General features: G+C 44.4%; 1 protein-coding gene across 5 annotated transcripts in view; it reads left to right on the top strand.

Annotated features, from left to right (window-relative positions):
• Positions 1–398: 398 nt before the first annotated feature.
• The window catches only part of ARHGAP35 (Rho GTPase activating protein 35), a 115,584-nt gene continuing 97,194 nt past the window's right edge, over positions 399–18,788 (top strand). For all 5 annotated transcript variants that reach the window (XR_014060855.1, XR_014060854.1, XM_081515550.1 and 2 more), the window contains exon 1: positions 399–614. The gene's annotated coding sequence lies outside the window, so the exon portion shown is untranslated. The remainder of the gene's footprint in view (positions 615–18,788) is intronic.

Raw genomic sequence — 18,788 nt, 5'->3', positions numbered from 1 at the left:
CTGCAGCGACCGCAGTAGCGGCATTTTTTTTTTTTTTGGTTGTGGGGGGAGCGCACGCGCACTGCTCCCTCCGCGCCCGTTCCCTGGACGCGGCCGCTGCGGTGGCAGTGAGTTCCTCGGGCGCGCACGCGCTCTCGCTTCTCCCCGCCACGCGCCGGTTATCCCCTCGCGGCGCGCGCTTCAGGGGCCGTTATCCCCCTACAACGGTCCCCGCGCCACGCACGCGCAGTAGCGAGGGGGAGCGCGCGCGGGAGCGGCGGCCGCAGGAAGGAGGCGCCGCCGCCGCCGCCGCCGCCGCCGCCGCCATTGCGAGGGAGGGAGGGAGGGAGCGAGCGATCGAGGCTGGTCCGCCCTCCCCCTGGTTCCCGCCCCTCCCCCCTTCCCCTCCCCGCCCCCCCGCCCCGAGGGAGAGCAGCGGAGCGGCGGGAGGAGGAGGTGGAGGAGGCGGAGGAGGGAGCCCGCGAGGGAGGGTCCGCCCGGCCCCCCGCCGCCGGAGCTGCCGCCGCCGCCGCCTCAGCCGCCGCTGGACGAGAAGCAGCAGAACATGGCGCCGGGGCCGCCGTCGCCGCTGCCGGGATCCCGAAGGCCAGGGCCGCGCTGAGAGCGCCCAGCTGGTGAGTGCGCGAGCTCGCGGGCCCGGGCGGCGAGGCCGGGCGCCGCCCCGCTGCGGGGTCCAGGGGGAGGCGGGGACGGCGGGGCCCGGAGCCCGCGAACAATGGAGGAGCCGGAGGGGGAGGGGAAGGAGCGGCCCCCCAGCCCCCCGGGCCCCGCCGGCCCCGCCGCCTCGCGCTGCGGCCCGGCCCGCCGGGGCCCGCCTGCCCTTCGGACTTGCCCCTGCCCGCCGCAGCCCTGCTGTCGCCGCGTCTGCCCCCACCCTCCAATCCTTTGAGATCTCCGTATCTGCCTCGGCTCCCCCCCACTTCAGCCACTCTGCTCCCAATTCTGCGCCTCCGCCTTCTCTCTTCCGCCCCTCAGTAATGCCCTTCGCCCCCCCACCCCCCACCCCTAGACTCTGCAGTGCTCTTGGGACCCTTCCGCATCCCTGAATTCTGGACCCCCACGTTCAGATTCGTGACCGTTCTGCTTTCTCCGATTACGCTCTCACCACCATGGGTCCGTCCCCTTCTTTGGCCATGTCCTGTTCCCCTCCGCTGTTGCACCCCCAGGAGCTGTCCGTCTAGGACCTGCGGTTCCACCTCCTCGGTGATTCATCCGAGACCCTCTTCGTCTTGGCACTGGTGCCCCCAGATCTTCTCCTTGGGCTTAACTCCACGTCCCTCTTGGGCCCTACTGCCCACTGACAGAACCTGCCGCCTCCCCCCGGCCCCACTCCCCACGGGATACCCCTGGACTCTGGCCTCTGCCGATCTCGAGGCAGTCCCCTGCCCCCTCTTGGACTCCGACGCGCCATGCTCGCCTCCTCCCCTCCGATCTTGCTCCATTTTTTGCCATTCAGATCCTTTCCGCTCTTCCAGACCCTTCTGCCTCCCCACTCTGTCCCTCGTCCAGTCTCCGATCTTGCGGTGCCCTCCAGCCTGCTTGCTTTTTGACTTGGCCTTCCTTGAAGCAGCCTCCACCCCCTTCTCTAACCCTGCAGCCGCAGCCTGACGGCCTGCAGTCCCCGGTTGAGATTTCTTCTCTCCCCCACCTCCTTATTGGCCCTCTTTTGAGCCGTTGCATTCATTTGTTCCTGCTTCTTTTGACTTGTCTCCCCTTCATTTCTTCTTTGCTGAAGACCTGCTTGCAGCCTGTTTCTCCAAGGCCTGTCCTCTCCGTTTTGGCCCTCACTGAAAGACTGGGAATTTCTCTCTGATCCATTACCCCTCTTCCCTTCCCATTCTGCACCCCAGACCTGCCCCAGATCCTTTTTGCACCTGCTCTTGGCATTTGTTCAGTTCCACTCCATCCTCTCTAATGTTTTCCTCCCAGCTCTGCCCCTTTGGGAGCTGTCCACACTTGTCCACCTATGTTTTGGACCCATTTTAATTTTCCTACTGCTGTCTCCTCTTGGAGTGGTCCTCTTTAACTCTGGTCATCTTATAACTGCCTCACCTCTCTGTTGCCTCTCAGTTCTAAGTTTTCCCCCGATCTTCTCCCCCCACCCCATTTTGATTCAGCCCTCAATCTCTGCTTTCTCCTTTCTTGTATGGGTCCTCCCCCTTTTGCCCTGCCTCTTCCCTCCTTTTTGAGTCTCCTTCCCCCCAGGTCTGCTCAGTATAGAGATGTTTCCCCAAGCCTCCTACCTGTCACTCCCCCCAGCCCAGCTTCCTCTTGAAGCTGAGTTCTTAGCTAGGTCTCTGTCTCTTTTGTGATCCTTCTGTCCCAGTTCTGGTCTTCATTGCCTGGTTTTCTCCCTCATCTTTTCTTTCCTGTTGTATCTTGCTAGACTGCTTCTCTTCCCTTGTAGTTCCTATCAAATTTGCTTCTCCCAGCTCCCCTCTTGACCTGCCTATTCCCCACTGGGTTACTTCACTTCTTCAGGTATGCGTTTCTCTAGTCTCCATCTCACAGCTTTTGGGGGGAAGGGACTGGGTTGGGCCTAGGCTGCTTATGTTCACATTTAGACTACAGATTCGCTCAGCACTCTGACTCTGAGGGTTTTATCTCCAGGGATCCTGTGAGATCTGGGTAGATAGCTGGGGTTGGTTGATTAACTACTGCTCTCTGAGTCTGGTAGGGTCGCCCCTATTTCCCCCACTTTTACGAAGCGTAGTGGTGGAGGTAGTTCTCTTTCCATTGCTCCACTTTTCTTTCCCACTCCCGTTTTGCTTCCCCGCCCCTTTGAGTCCTGAGGCTTTGCAGTTTTGTGTCCTTTGGAAAAGGAGAATGCAGCTGCTCACAGGTCTGTCTTTTCTTTCTCACTTTCTCTCCCTCCTCCTCTCAGCTATCGTAAAGAACAGTTGTACCCTCTCCCTCTTTCACTTCCAAGCCAGTATCTTTTGGGAGAACTTAGGAGTGTGTTTTCCAGCTGACAAGTCCTATTTTTGTTTCACCTTTAGCTGGAGAAATGCCAGTTCTCAACTTCTCCCCAGCCCCACAAAGGTTATGGCCACACTTGGTGTTTACTGCTCTGGGTCTGCAGAAGCTGCTAGTCTTGCTTGGCTTCGGTGATGGCCTCTGGTTTGCTGTGTGACCTTTGGGAAGGGTTGGAGGCAGGGGGGCTTATTTCTTTTTCACCTCTGCCCCAGGAAGGATTCAGCTTCCTGGTCTTCAAAATGGTGAGGGCCTGGCTTTGGAAAGCTCTTTGCGGTTGTTTGTTGAAACAGAGAGTGCCAAGTGTCACTCAGATTTCTGCCCTCTGGTATTGCAGGCGCTTCCAGCCGCAGAAGCTGAATTCTCTAGATAGCTCCATGCTTGGGAGAAGGAGGGAACTCATTGGTGAACCAGGAGTACGTGGGTGGGCCCTGACACTCCCAGGCCTTTTGACTGCCCTGATTTGGTAGAGAAATGAGTGCCAGGAATGGGCTGATATGATTGGGTTTTTGGTTTATTGCCTTAAAAATGTTATCTTTGCTACCTTTCCCTGAGCTGTTTTCTCCAGTGATCTTCTGTTGGAGGTGGAATATAGGAAATTCATTCAGAGGAAGAGGTGGTTTTACAGAAAACCGTCCAAGCATTTTCCTTCCTTAACTTGGGAGAGGGGAACCTTTTGCATGTTCTAGGTTTATTTATTTTATTTCTTAAGTAGATCGAAAGCCTGATCTTTTTTTCCCCCTGTGGCCTAGGGCAATTGCATATTAAAGCAGCCATCCAGCTGTGAAGGAGCATTTACTGGAAGGACTTTCTTAACTGAGCTATGATCAAACTTTGTTTACTTCACTTAAATTTAGAAATAGTTCTGTATGAATACATGTGAAATAAAAAACATTCGTTGTCATCTGCAGAATTAGACCACTGACTCATCAAACGTTAGGGCATTTGTGTATGAGACAGTGAAAGGGAATGAATAGTAGATCTTTATGGCTCCTAAGTTCTCAGGACTTTCAATTTTGTGACAAGCAGAATCTGGTAAATTATCTTTGACATTTGTCTTCACCATTGTTGACTTGAAGGGTTTTGGTTCATTTTGTTCATTTCTGTTCATTTGATGAACAGAATTCTGATGAATTCTCTGAATTTATTTGAGTTTTTATGTTCCCTATGTTGGTATAAATAGTTGTTTTGGTTTTTATTCTTAATGTCCAAGTGACAGCTAATTAAAAATAAAAACAACTGTGTATGCAGTACTGCTTAAATTTGTGTTCCAGGGTTTTCACATCACTGTCAGCATAGGAAGTTTTTGCGTGCCCAAAGCCTAAGTTTACATAATAGGAGGAGAGGAGACAGAAGAACAAAGAGCTGTTTTTCTTCTGAAACTGGTAACTGATGTTCCAGAGATTGTCAGATTTCTCTGATGGTGACAGAGGCTCCAACCCCTGTATCAACATTTGTTTTCATGATGGAATTGGGTGCTGCAGAAATCTGAGGTGATAGCCTTGGCCTTCTGGAACATTTAATGTGCCAGTTGAGGGTGGGGTGTGGAGTAGAGGGAAGGCAGTAGATGACTGTTTTCAACCTAGTAATGTGTCTTCAAGGGCTCTTGCCCTGCTTAGAAAATCTTTGTATTACTGGCCTAATTAGAATTCTATCTTCATTTTTTATACTAGCCTTTACTTTTGGCTACGTCCCCTCTCCCTTATCTGTTGCCCCTTTTTTCTTGCCATGATGAAGGCCAAAGATTTAGGACAATAAAAGGATCAGAAAATAGTCATTCCTGGGATTCCCTGGCAGTCCAGCGGTTGGGATTCTGCCCTTCCACTGCAGAAGGGTGCAGATCCCTGGTTGGGGAACTAAGATTTCATATGCTGTGAGGCATGTGGCCACACACAAAAAAATAGTTGTTCTTCTTGGTACTGGACACATGGAACGAGTTGTCCATGTGCATATCCATGGACCTGATGGTGACTTTCTGACAAAGGACAGTCTGGGGAGAGGGAGGGTTGTATAGGTGACTGAACTATAGCCTCATAGGTGTGGTCAGTCTGTATATAATGAGGAAATGCATCGGGCCAATACAGTTGGAGATTGAAAAGGTGAGCGTGGTGGTTTCCCTCTAGTCTTGTCTGCTTTCCCCTCCTCCGTCTGCTGTGGTGTTAGGGCCTTTCGTTGGTAATGTGCTCCGACTATTGTCATTCACCCACTGACAGTCTAAACAGTGTGTTAATAGACCCAGTCCCTGTGACAGTTCATTGACCATCTAGTTCAGTCACTTAAAATTTCTTTTTCACACTATATGAAACAAACTTGGAGAGTCTCCGTTTGAAGAGGGAAAGTGACCAGGAGAAATCCTTTGGCTTTGAAACAGCAGTTTGAGGATCAGTGCCTAGTCTAGCCTCCTCGGTTATAGTTGGGGAAATGGAAAGCTTGCAAGGGGCATGATGACAAGGCTTCCTGTCATAGCTGAAATAGTATTGGGCATACAGGTAGAAGACCTGGTCCAGGCTCTAACCTAATTAGATGGACTCTTGGACAAAATGCTTTACCTCTCTGGGCTTCTCGTTCCCAGCCTGAAGTCTTGTGTGCCATCCAGCTCTAATTGTAGATTCTTGTTCTGGATCACAGACAGCAGGACACCTGGGATTGGCCTCCTGGTTCTACTCGTAACCCCCCCCCCCCCCCCCCGTCCTGCCCCCATCAAATCCTGTAACCCAGAATGGGCCAGGCAGTGGTGGGGCAGGGGGGCTCTTCCCCCAGGGAATGCAGTAAAATGAATTGGATTATTTTTGTTGTATGCTTTTTCAAATATAAAATAAACACTTGCCTCTTTTTCAGCCATTCACATGAAGATAGTTTATAATTTGGGGAGAAAGGAGCATCCAGATTGTATTAACTACATAACTAAAACCATATACCTCCTAAAAAACAGTATGAAATTTTTCAAGCTGAGTCATTGTTGACCTAGACTCTCAAATAGCAGTGGTTTGAATAGCACTTGAATTGCTGTATTAAGAAATGCAAACAAATCTTTCATGTTCATCTTCCCCAAAATTTATTTCTATTTAATTTTTGACAAAATGCTTTATCAGACTTCGTCTATGAAGAGTTCTTGAAAATAGTATTTGGCATCTGTCAGTCTCATCTTCATTTCTTTGCTTTGCTAATGTTAAGAGACATCATTAATTTGATGTACTAGCAGAGAACCAGCCATGAAACATCCTCACAGGAAAGTAGTATTTGTTTTAGTCAAAAGTAGCCAGACTTGCCTGTCTGCTTTATCTTCCTTTATTGAAATGGACACATTGTCATTTTATGAAATTTGCAGCAGTTGTGATGTTGCATCATGCATCTATAGGTACTTCAGACTGTTTCTGCTTTCCTAGTGTCTGCATTCTTTTTTGGAAACTGTTCTCTTACTAGTCACTATTGTAATATTTGTGCTTGGTAATCAAACTTGAATAATTGAGAGACAGCTTCCTATGGTAAAGAATGTTGAATTGATCATGAAGAAACCTGGGTCCTAGCCCTGGCTCTTGCGCTTACCAGCTGTGTGACTTTGGCCAAGTCATTTTACTTCTGGGCTGCAGTTTCTTCATGAGAAAAATGAAGGTATTATACTAGTTGGTTTCCATTTCCCATCCTACCTAAATATCTTGTGCGTAGTAGGCCCTCACTACTGCTGACTGAAACCACACTGGTGCCAAAGACTTTTCTTTTTTGGGGGGGCATGCCTGCCGCTTAAGAATTTCAAGCCTAAAAATGGCCATTATGGTTAGTGTACACATCTCCCTGACGTTTTTGACTTGCCCTCCTGGTCAGCATTTAATCCCTATACACACACACAGCCACACACATGCACACATATAAATGTCTTGACCAGGGCTGCACAACTAATATATGAGCTAATGTATGGTAAGCTCATGCTATGAATCCATATCTGTCTGACTCTAAAATCTGTCTTTATTTTATTAGACTGCCTTGCCTCTCTGGGCTATAAGAGTAAGCTGTAGTTCAATTCCTTGAGGAATTGTAGTCAGTTATAAACAATTAACTATATATGTAATATGGGGTGGGGTGAGGGAAGTAAATGTTGAATAGACTATTCTTAATAATTTCTAGCTGTTCCGGAGGTGGTCCCATAGTAATCTGAAAGATTCTCATATTCAGAGACTGAGCACACATCAGGTTCCATATCTCAATATTTTAAAAGGGATCCACAGCCACAAGTACCAGCTTGTCTTTGTAGTCAGTGTATTGAAGACGTTGAGCATTTTATTTCTGACCTGGATTCACACTTGAGGTAGCAAAACTGTAAGTAAATTTATCTAACAGAAATAAGGTAGAAATGTTTGGTTATGGAGTGGCCTTAAATCTGTCTTTTCTTTAGCAAATAGAGAAGTGTCTGAATAGCCCCTAATTGAGAGATTTTATTCTGAGAAAACTCTCTAGGCAGCTAGAAATATATAGATAAAAATATACTTTGCTCCTTGGACTTATTTGTATGGAGCTCCCTATAATTTTTTAAAAATTGCAATTCAAAAAGTTCTTAAATGATGTTGGGGTGCAAGAATGTTTCCCAGCTACAGTTAATAGCCTCCTGAAGTGTAAAATACTATCGTTGCATGGTACTTCTTCCTATCTCTATTTAGAGATAGAAAGGTCAAAACCAAGGCTATCTATTTCGGCCTGCACTATTTAAGAGTAAGATAAAGGAAAATGATTACTGTTAATTGCCATGGGCAATTAAAAAGGATTCTTTGTACAGTAACAAATTGATTGTGTACAAATGAAAGTCAGCACTGCATTAATACAAGATTATTAGATTCTTGAAATCAGCATCTTCAACCAGAGTGGCTTTCACTTCAAGGTAATTGTTTCACTGGGAATAGTGTACCTAAATGCTTGGTGATTAAAAGTATCACTAGGTCTTTATTTTTCAAAAATGCTTATTAAGTTTATAGGTAGAAGACTGGTGGGTGCCTCTTTTGTAATACTATTTTTAGTGGACTGATATCATTGAATACTTTAATGCTGCTGACATATAGGAAATTTATTCCACTGATTGGTCAGTCAATTGAAGAATGCAGATAAAACCTTTGATAAATGAGGAAAAGGGCCTCTGACTGCTGTGGGTGTGGGCTGTTGGCATATGCCTAGTGTTAGTCACTAGGCACAAAGGCTTAAAAATGGCCACTTTAGCTAAAGTAGTTATAATTTGATGTGTATACAAGGAAGATGTATTTTCTTACATACATGTTGTACAGACCCCTTTTTCATATGCTGAGGCACAATTTTCTTTTTCACATAATTTTTTTTTCCCCACTCAGTTCTTCTTTTTAAATTTTATTTTCTCCCACACGGTTCTTAATAAATTGAAAACTATTTAAGAGTCTCTATCTATAAGGTACTTCTTAGGGCTTTAATATACAAATGTGAATGAGTGGGATCATATTTTTAACTTTTACAAGTTTGTTCAAAGTCACATACCTGATAATGAATGGGTTAATGATGATCTTGTACAAATTACAAGTGTCAGAGGCATCTTGTACTTACAGATCATTTCTATTTGTGTTGTAATTCCAGATTTTTGGGGTCTTTGTTTACTTGGAATTAAAAGAAGATAGGTATGGTCACTGCTCTGACTTCATGATGGGACTGTCAGACAGGCAGACTGGGGCAAACTTTCTGGATAGCAGTTTGGCAAGAGATACAATCCTTGGTTTGGTTATAGGTATCTACATGGACCAAGAACTGGAGATGAGGACCAAAATTTCATATGAATATGTTAATTATAGTGATGTGTATTGGGGAAAAAAAAGAAACAATTTAAATGTTTTAACTTTATGGGAATGGTCACTTTATGTAAAAGTCTGGAGTCATAAAAAAAGATGATTTTGGAGAATTCTTGACATGGGAAAGTACACACAAAATAAAGTTAAGTATGAGAAAAAAGCAGGATATAGAACTATAAACAGTATGATTCCAGTTATTTTAAAGTATATATGGGAAAAAGTGGAAGAAATATGCCCACATGCTATTAGTATTTATCTCTGTGTTGCAGAAATTTGAGTGATTTTTTACTGAGTTTTCCCAAGTTTTCCAAAATGATTTTCTATTTTTGATTCAGAGAAAAAGGATTAAAAATATATTTTTTGCAGTGTGGTTGTATAATGTTTGGTTTTTCTTGAAAACATGAAGGAAACATTGAGCTGAAAAGCAGGAAATGAGTAATCATGAGATGTGTTGGAGTTTAGCACCTTCGAAGGTAAAGGCAGTTGCACTTCTTAGAGCAGTGATTAAATTGATGACAGCAGTATAGCCTTCCTGGACGGCAACTAGTGTTGAAGAACCCACCTGCCGATGCAAGAGATGTGGGTTTGATCCTCGGGTTGGGAAGATCCCCTGGTGGAGGAAATGGCAACCCATTCCAGTATTCTTGCCTGGGAGATCCTGTGAACAGAGGAGCCTGGCGGACTACGGTCCATAGGGTCACAAAGAGTTGGACACGACTGAAGCAACTTAGCACGCACGCATGCATAGCAGTATTACCATGTAATAGCAACAGTTGCTTCTTGAGTACCAGGAGATTCCTGTGTGTTCCCTCACATCCTCCTCACCATAATCCTCTGCTCTGAGGTAGGTGGTACAACATTGGGGGAACTGAGGCTCCCTAAGGGTACTTACCCAAGGCCACCGGGCTGACAGGTCAGCAGTCTGGTTCAGAGCCTTTGCTTGGAGCCCCTACTTTCTAGCACTTTCTCTGGTGTGCCATATACTTTACAGAACTGATTTCACCCCAGAGATGAGAAGAATAGAAGTCTTACTTCCTTACTGATTTGCTATGCCGTAGTCACTCAGTCGTGTCCACCTCTTTGCAACCCCATGAACTATAGCCTGCCAGGCTCCTCTGTCCATGGAATTCTCCAGGTAAGAATACTGGAATGGGTTGCCATTCCTTCCTCCAGGGGATCTTCCCGACCCAGGGATCTAATCCAGATCTCCTGCATTGCAGGCAGACTCTTTACCATCTGAGTCACCAGGGAAGCTCTGTTCTCTTCAGCATGATGATATCCCCCTGCCCTCAACCACGCTTGTTTTAAAGGAACCGTTAGTGTATCACTTTTTTCTTTTCTCAGTCACAGGAACGGACATGGAACTAGTTACGTCCTCCCTTTTATGGGCTAAAAATCTTTAAGAGTTAAATTATTTCACATTTGATTAATTTTAGTATTAAAATAAATTAAGGACTGTAGAGCAGAAGAGGAAAAGAAGAGGGAACGTACTAATTCTTTGTAGCTCCAGAGGATAGAGGTGTAGGGAGACAAGTATTTTTCCTTTTTTCCTCCCTGTTCAGCCAGTGTTTAGGGGAGGGTCTATACCATGTAGAGTACCAGTTGTACAGAACATGCCTTCTCTCTGAGAGTTGACACACCATTTATAAAACAAAAGCAGTTCTTCCTTTAGAGGTAACAGAAGGAACACCCTGTTTCTGTACCAGAAAGTAAAAAATTTAGAAGACAGTGGCTTGAGGTTTTTTTTATCTTATCTTAAGGAATTAAGTGTGATTGAACATTCAAACACAATGCGTTGACCAGGGAGGTAGATTTCATCTTATTATGAGAAAGAAAGTGGTCTAAGTTCATGTTTTGTTTTGAATAAGGAATAATTTGGAAATTTAAATTTTCACCTTCTTTGTATTGTTGTTACCAACAAGACATTTGCACACATATATACCTATTCTTTTACTGGTCATTCTTTGTTTCACCAGGGAGAGCACTGAAGACCTGATGTGCATTTGTAGCGGGGGTAGCGGGGAGAGGGGGGTTGACAGTTAGATATCAGGAAGAAATTGGAAAACAGCTCGGAAGCTCCACAGGACTTTTCGTTTTGTTCTCCCGTTTATCCTGTGAACCCATCGCTTTTATCCTAGAACACGTCAATAGGTGCACAGTATTTGTTGAATTAAAGATAGGACTTTAGAGAGAAACCAGGGAAAATAAAGCCTCTGAAGTCTTTCAGTCCTTAGACTCTTGGGTTTCCTCTAGTGACGTAAAGAACCCTTTCTGCTGTTAGTTTTCATTTTGCTTCTTACCAGCTTTTGACCTTGGACATCATTTATCTCAAGTTCTTATATGTAAAATGGGCCTCAATACTATTCTGCCTGCTGCGGAGACTTTTTGTGTCCAGATTATTTTTTTTTTGAGAACTAAATGCCAACAGTGGATGTGGAAATTCTGTCACATTGGACAGCCTTTCAGTTTTCTGGGAGGATGAAAAGGAGCAGTTTGATTAATGAAGCTGTTTAGGTAAGCCAGCATGTTAGAGTGCCTCAAGAGGAGCCTGGAGACTGTTCTGAATCAGTGGAGCAGCAGTGCTATTGATTGGTCATCTTGTAATTACGGCTGCAGCAGCCGGTTTTAGGGTCTTCCCGGGGTCTCACACATCTAAATGTTGTAGGTCACAGGCCACAGAGCAGTGTTAGGACTGAGGCCTCAGTTACTCCTCCTCCCATCATGACACATGACATCAGGTTTCATCCCAGTCCCATCTCCTGGCAGCTCTGCACCCTCACATTGGTGCCTTCAAGCACCTCATCCATAAAAAGGGGGAACAGTGTCTACTCACAGGTTCACTGTGCAAATTAAAACAGTTCATTTAAGAAGCTTAAGATCATGCCTGGGTCACAGTAAATGCTTTGTAATGTCATTATTTGTGCAGTGGTCTTGACTATTACAGGTCAGCTGACAATATGGTGGTGGGGCAAAAAAAGTATTAATTTATGAATTTTTAGTTTCGCCAAGGAGGACATTAAAAAAACAGGGCAGGGGGGAACTACTCACTGTATTTTGTTAAAAGAAAAGGATCCACTGTCAGAGTAAAAGATTGCCATTTTCCTTTTTTGGCGGGAGGGGCGGGAGACGCACTTCTGGCTTGTAGGATCTTAGTTCCCCGACCAGGGATCAAACCCTGGTCCCCCTGCAGTGGCAGCGCGGACTTCTAGCCACTGGACCACCAAGAATTCCCAAAAGGTAACCTTTTTCAAGGAAGATGGCAGCTTTACACGGACATACATGAGTGTATGTTTCTAATTCTCATTTTTACATAGACTGGGGAAAACTGCCACAGGCCAGCACCAGTTGTATGTAGACAGGCATGAAACAGATTCCTGTCCTAGTTCCTCCATTTATTGTCACCTTAAATAAGCTCTTTGACCTCTCTGAGCCTTCTTTTTCTTGTGTAAAATAAAGATACTAATCGCTATCTCACAGGGTTGTGAGAAACCAGGGTAACTTATGAAAAATGTTTGGCATACAGTAAGTGTTCGGTTGATAGAGATCGTCACTCTCAAATGGTTAGTTAAGTATTAAGCCAGGTAAGCAAAATCCCCTGTGCTTTGTGCCATTGGGAATTCCAAGAAGTAGGGTTATCAGGCTCGATTGCAGAATGTCCTCCAGAAGCGTCCTCTCCATTCTGTCCTCTCTCGTTTGTTCTTAGCAAGTCGCTGGAGGCACTAAGCAGAAGCTGACTGTTGCTCCCCCTCTTTCAAACCTTGAGTGCTTTTCTGTGGCCTGTAAGATGAAGTCCAGATCGCTAGTGTGGTCTGTGTCTTCCTTTACGGTTTGGCCCAGCCTGGTCACTCCTGGTCTCCAGAACGCTCTCTGTTCTTTCTCTGCCTCTGTTTTTGGTGAAGCTGGTTCCTCTTGAGAGTCCCTTTACCTTTCCTCCGATTGGTGAATTTCCTGCTCACCCTCCACATCCTCTCAAGTGTCCACTATTCTGAGGCCTTTCTTCCAGGGGGTTTTCCTCAGCTCTGTTCCATTAGCACTTTGCTGGTGGCGTTAGACACATGCCTTGTTTCGTGTAGTGATATGTTTGTGCAGTTCTGAGTCAGCAGTCACAGAACACCTCTGTTGTTTCCTTATCCCTGCCCCCCTCCGCCCCCACCAGCCCAGCCATACAGTTGTTCTCTTTGGAGACATCAGTTTTCTACCAGGGATTTTTTTTTTTCCTTCCAGAGTTGCCTTTTGCACACATAAACGAGCAAATAGAAATGATATATGCGTTCCAATAGAAGCATACTGTGATTCCTGTTCTGCGTCTTCCTTTTTTTCACTTAATATTTTGGGAGATGGTCAGTGTTAACACAAAGGAAGCTTCCTTGTTCTTTTTCAACAGTTTCATGGTACTCCACCATACAGATACACTGTAATTAGCCAATCTCCTAGTGATGGACATTGGATTTGTTTCCAGTTCTTTGCTTTTGCAATCAGTGCCGTAGGGGAAACTTGAAAATAATTTGCACAAGTGAAATTATTCCTGGAGGTGAAATTCCTAGAAGTAGAAAAGTTGTCTTCTTCTTTTTTGGCCGAATGGCTTGTGGGATCTTAGTTCCCTGACCAGTGATTGAACCCGGGCTACCGCAGTGAAACCGCTGAGTCCTAAGCACTAGACCGCCAGGGAATTCCGTCTCCTACTTCTTCTTTTTTTAAAAAATATTTATTTTTGGCTGTGTCGGGTCTCCGTTGCTGCGTGGGCTTTTTTCTAGTTGCGGTGAGTGGGGGACTTCTCATTACGGTTGCTTCTCTTGTTGTGGAGCACAGTCTCTAGGGCGCACGGGCTTCAGTAGTTGCTGGTAAGCCAAGATGGATTTTTGAAGCACATTTTGATACCCTGAGTCCTGATATTGGGGGTCTGCGGCTAGATACTAAAGCTTGCTGAAGTTCTGGCAGCGGTCCCCCCATGGCTTTGGGTATTCTGGTGGCCCGTAGGACACGGTTGGAAGATGTCTGTGTAGCTCACTCAGCTTGGGACAGATTGGACTTTTCAAAAGCCCCCTCCCAACATGACAGTCAGTACAACATCCCTTTCCCCTGTGAGCTCACTCCTGGGGAAATCCTTTTACCCTTCACCAAGTGAAACTAGGTCCTCAGGGACTCCTGCACTAATAATAGCCAGTACTTGCTTAGTCTTCTATATCCTAGGCACTATCTTTTGCATTTTGCATGTATTAACTCAAGGTATCCACCTAACAACTCTCAGAAATAGGTGCTGGTACTATTCCTGTGCCCGTTTTACAGATGAGGGAACTGAGGCATCTTGTGTTTAGGTAATGTAGGTAGACTCAGAGAAAAGAGAGTAAGCAAACCCTTGCTCTTTAGAAACCCGTTGTGCTTCAGTTTTACCACACTGGTTTTGTGTGTGTGCTGTTTTCTCTGTCTCTGCAATGTCACCTTAATTGTTGACCTTGATTATTGGGTAATGGTTCTTCCCCTGAAGGGTATTTGGATGAGCATAGTGCGTTCTTTTGTTTGTCCCCTTGATCCCTAGTTTAGCTTACCTGTTAAAGATTTCCAGAATGATCTAGCAGTTAATTCCACTTCCGTTTCCCACTCCTTTTTAGTGAGATCCTAATTGGACTTTATAATCCAGTTTTTTCATCAAAGCTTATCTTAGCAAACTACAGCCAAAGCTTGTTATTACTCAATTCTTTCTGTAATGCTGTCTTGAAACACTTTGTTTTTGGTTTGGGGGAAATAGCCCTGGAAATTTTGATATTGCATGATGCTCAAGGGGAGGGCCAGTGGCATGTGTTATGTGTCATCAGCCGGCCTGGAATGCTCACTTTAATAACCATGTCAGATGCCTGTCTTCCCAGAAGCCTTCCCCCGATCCTTCCTCTGCTTCCAAGATCTGAGTTAGCATCAGGGCTTCTTTTAGATCAGCCCTGTCTAGTCAGCCCTGTCCTTGACAACAGCTACTAGCCACATGTCTCTGCTTGACATGTAACTAGGGGGACCAAGAAACTGAATTTTTAATTTTACTTAATTTTGATTAAACTTTAAATAGACAAAGTATCGGGGAGTGCAGATGTAGACAGTATCCTCCACAAGGGAGGGGTTTTTCTTTTTCTGCTTCTAATTCTGACACAGGGCCATACTTATGTGTTTGACGAACGTTTGATCAGTAGCCCTCAGTGGCTGAAATACACAGGGAAATTAAAATATTCCTTAAATTCTACTTCCTAGGGATAGCCATTTTTACGAATTGTGTTTTAGTTGTATAAAAAATTGCCGGTTTTCATTGGCATTTCAGTGATTTTTGCACAGGATTCATCCTTGATTCTAGGAATTGACATTAAACAGGGTTGTTGTAGGTTTGGGAATTTTAGGAGATGGAGGCTTAGAATAAATGTAATAGAATGGGTCATAAGTTTAACAGAAGTATGACTAATATTGGTCAGGTAGCTTTATGAAGATTGTTGTGACATAATGGAATTCTGTCCTCATGATTCAGGTCCTTAGTGAAAGTCTAAGAGGATAAACCATCATTCATCTTTCCACTTCCACTTTCCACATGATTTTGCTGGCATTTTGTTTTGAGGATAAATTGGATGTTCAGGTGTTTTGGCTTGACTTCTTGGAGTGGTTGGACTCTTTAGAGAGAGAGGTTAAAGGATTCACGACGTGGTAGCAAGACTAAAGAAGCAGAAGTGTATCTGCTAGAATTTCTTCTGTCTTTCATAGTGGAAGCAGCGCTGTAGGCCAAATCTTTTTTGTAAAGGGGAGGATGGGGTGTGTGTGTGCATGCGCGTGCTCACGCACATAGGCTTCTTGCCCGTGTAAAGCTGTCACTGGTTTAGTTTTTATTACATTTCTTTGAATCCCTAATAGTGTTCTCTAAATCATTTGTTTTTGGGAACTTCTCTTCTGTTCTGAAATGATGTGGTATTTACATTCTAAGTGGGCTGGTGATGTTCAGGCACAGCGAGGCATGGATAAAAAAGAGGGATGAAAAATGGCAAACTGTGGTGCTCAGAAGTAAAGAAAGGAATTTTATAAAAGTCGTTGAATTAATGGAATATGGCATTGAATCTTGGAACAGAAAAGAGAATTAATGGAAAACTGAAATCCAAATAAAGTCTGCAGTTTAATTTTTTTGTACCAAAGATAAAATCTTTGTTTTGACACGTGTACCATGATTATGTTAACATTAGGGGAAGCTGGGGAAGGGCATATGAGAACTGTCTGTAATATCTGAAGCTTTTCTGTAAGTCTAAAATTATTCCAGACTTAAGTTTTTTTTTTTTTAAAGAAGCCAGGAAGAGCATGAGCATTTAGGGCTGTGACTTCATTAAGGGGGTGGGGTCTATATAAATTTAGATTATGTAAGGGCCCTCTGGGAGCTCTGCTTCTCTCCCCACTTCCCTCCTTAAACTCAGTGTTGCAGCCATGTTGGATGACGGCAGCTCTCCCAGAGATCCTTGCTTCTGACACTTTATGTACTGTTTTCTTTTTTATGGTATGCTTTCCTGCTACCCCAACCCAACCAAAAATAAAATAATAAAAACAACTCCTAAAAACAAGCCCCCCCAAAACAACCCACTTAACTAATTCCTGTTAATTCTTTAGGTCTGCCTTAGATTTTATTTTCCTCAGAAAGCCGCTCCTGACCTGCAGTGGTCAGCCTCTTGCCTGAGTTTATTCCTAATGTGGTACTTAGCACTCTGTGTTCTAATTGGCTGTTTTCTTTCCTCTTTATCCAGCTACATTTTAAACACCTTAAAACGACAGGGGCTGTGCTTTCCTTCATTTTATCTCTAAGCATATGACCCAGGAATATAGACATCATTGATGTTCAGGAAATATTTCTTGAATAAATATCTTTACAATGAGAAGCAAGACACCTGCTCACACCCCCTCAGACCTCTTCAGTGAGGCAGTTTCCCTCGCTCCCTTAGGGAATGGTGGCTGTAGTTGGCTGTACGCTGGCATGTATACCATAGATGGCCACATCCCTGCCAGAAAGAGAAATCAGGACTATGGAGATGAGAAAGGCCTTTTTTAACAAACTTAGTCTTTTATTTCAAGCTCCCAGGAGTCCAATTGAGGAAAATATTTTGTTTTAAAATCTGCTAGTTATGTACCAAATTATCTTTTCCTGTACTACGTTAATTTATATCTCACTTTACTATAAGAAATAATGTGTAGGTTATTTTAAATCTGTTCTTTAAGTAAACCATTATCTAGATAATTAAGACTGTCAGATATGGCCCCTGCTTTTGAATTTCTTACATTCTATTTGGAGGAGAGTAAGCGTGCTTACGTCACAGTTTTGTGGCGTAAAAACATGATTCAGGTAGTGAGATGATCAGGGGCCTTTCACCGTGGTGGGCAGTGAGGCAGCGCCGGGGTAAGCTGTAGCCTCTGTCTTCAGTGTCCTTTATGTTGGTAGGACCGCTAATGAACAAAAAGGTTGATGAATTTGGGTTGCCTCTAGCACAGCTTCCCTGGTGGCTCAGACGGTAAAGTGTCTGCCTGCAATTCGGGAGACCTTGGTTCGATCCCTAGGTTGGGAAGATCCCCTGGAGAAGGAAATGGCAACCCACTCCAGTACTCTTGCCTGGAAAATCCCATGGGTGGAGGAGTCTGGTAGGCTACAGTCCATGGGGTTGCTAAGAGTCGGACATGACTGAGCGACTTCACTTTTCTAGCACAACAGGGATTAGACATGCAGATTCTAAGGAAAAGTTATGAACTCAAGGGTCTGTGGACCCTTAAGTGATTAAAATGGGGGAGTGTCCATGATGCTGTCAAGGGTATGTGCTGAATTTGGTTCTGTTTATTTTCTGTGAAGAGAGGATCTGTAGCTTTCATTTAATTCTCAAAGGAATCCATGACCCAAAAAAGATTAGAACCCTCACTGGTTTAGCGTAACACTGAGACCCATGACCTCATTTTGTCTCCCTTTTATTTCACCCTTTTAGATAGAGCACTGCGTTTTGTTTTTCCCTGATACTTATTTGGAGGAGTCAACTGTCGAACATCTAAGGGAGGCATGTGTAAATTTTCTTTTTGGAAGCTTGGCTTATGGCTCTTAAGCCTTCATCTGTTCTCTCATTGTTTAGTAAAAATGACTTTGTATTTGAAATATGAGCACTGCTTTCCTGGGTCTGAGTAGCTGAGCAGTGGTCATATAAAGATGAAAATGACTAGGTTCTGACCTTAACTAGGCTTTCAGTGATATACAGTTTAAGTGCTCTGAAATGGTAGCTAATAGTCTCATGGGAACAACTATCATGTAGTGTCATGGTTACAGTCTTGGAAGGTGTACAGGGTAGAATAGGAACATGTGGGAAAGGTTATCTTGACTTTGTTTCATTGAAATTTCACTGTTGATTTATTTCATTACCTCACTGGTATTTTGCAAACCTTTGCATGTGAGGCTGTAACATAGCTGAGGTGCATAGGGTCATTGACAAGCCGGAGAGGCCCAGCTGGAAATAAAACAGTGACTGAGGTCCACACTGTAACACATGCATTCATGTGGCACTCTTAAAGACTGTTGACACCATTTCCCCCTTCTGTGGACAAGGTTCTCATTGCCCTTGGTCACTCAGCAGGTGTTTATTGGCCAGCCATAGGGTGTGTAATACTGGACTGGAACCTTGGACTGGACTGTTTACTTACTAGGAGATGGCAGTGTCTTCTGGTTGCTCCCCATAATCAATATGGTGACAAGGTCCTTTTTGTTGGGAGGCAATATAGATGGACTTTGGAAGTCAAAATGCCAGAGTTCTAAACCTAACTTTGCCATTTTCCAGTTAAGTAGCCTTGAATCAGGTCAGTTGACCCCTCTGAGCTTCTGTTTCCTCATGTGTATACAGAGATATAACTATTATGTAGGGCTTTTGTATTATATACTACATATCAACTGTTTTACAGAGGACATGTCATAGCTGGGCCCAATAAGTGGAAGATATATTGTTGGCTGATGGGCATTGTAAAACTGGAGAAATTCTCTCATTTTATTTA

Source organism: Giraffa tippelskirchi, chromosome 7 (genome assembly GCF_054371585.1).
Source record: "Giraffa tippelskirchi isolate mGirTip1 chromosome 7, T2T-mGirTip1v1.2.pri, whole genome shotgun sequence".
Taxonomy (NCBI): Eukaryota; Metazoa; Chordata; class Mammalia; order Artiodactyla; family Giraffidae; genus Giraffa; species Giraffa tippelskirchi.
Note: the sequence above shows the minus strand (reverse complement) of the source record. Positions and strands in the feature narration are given on the sequence as shown.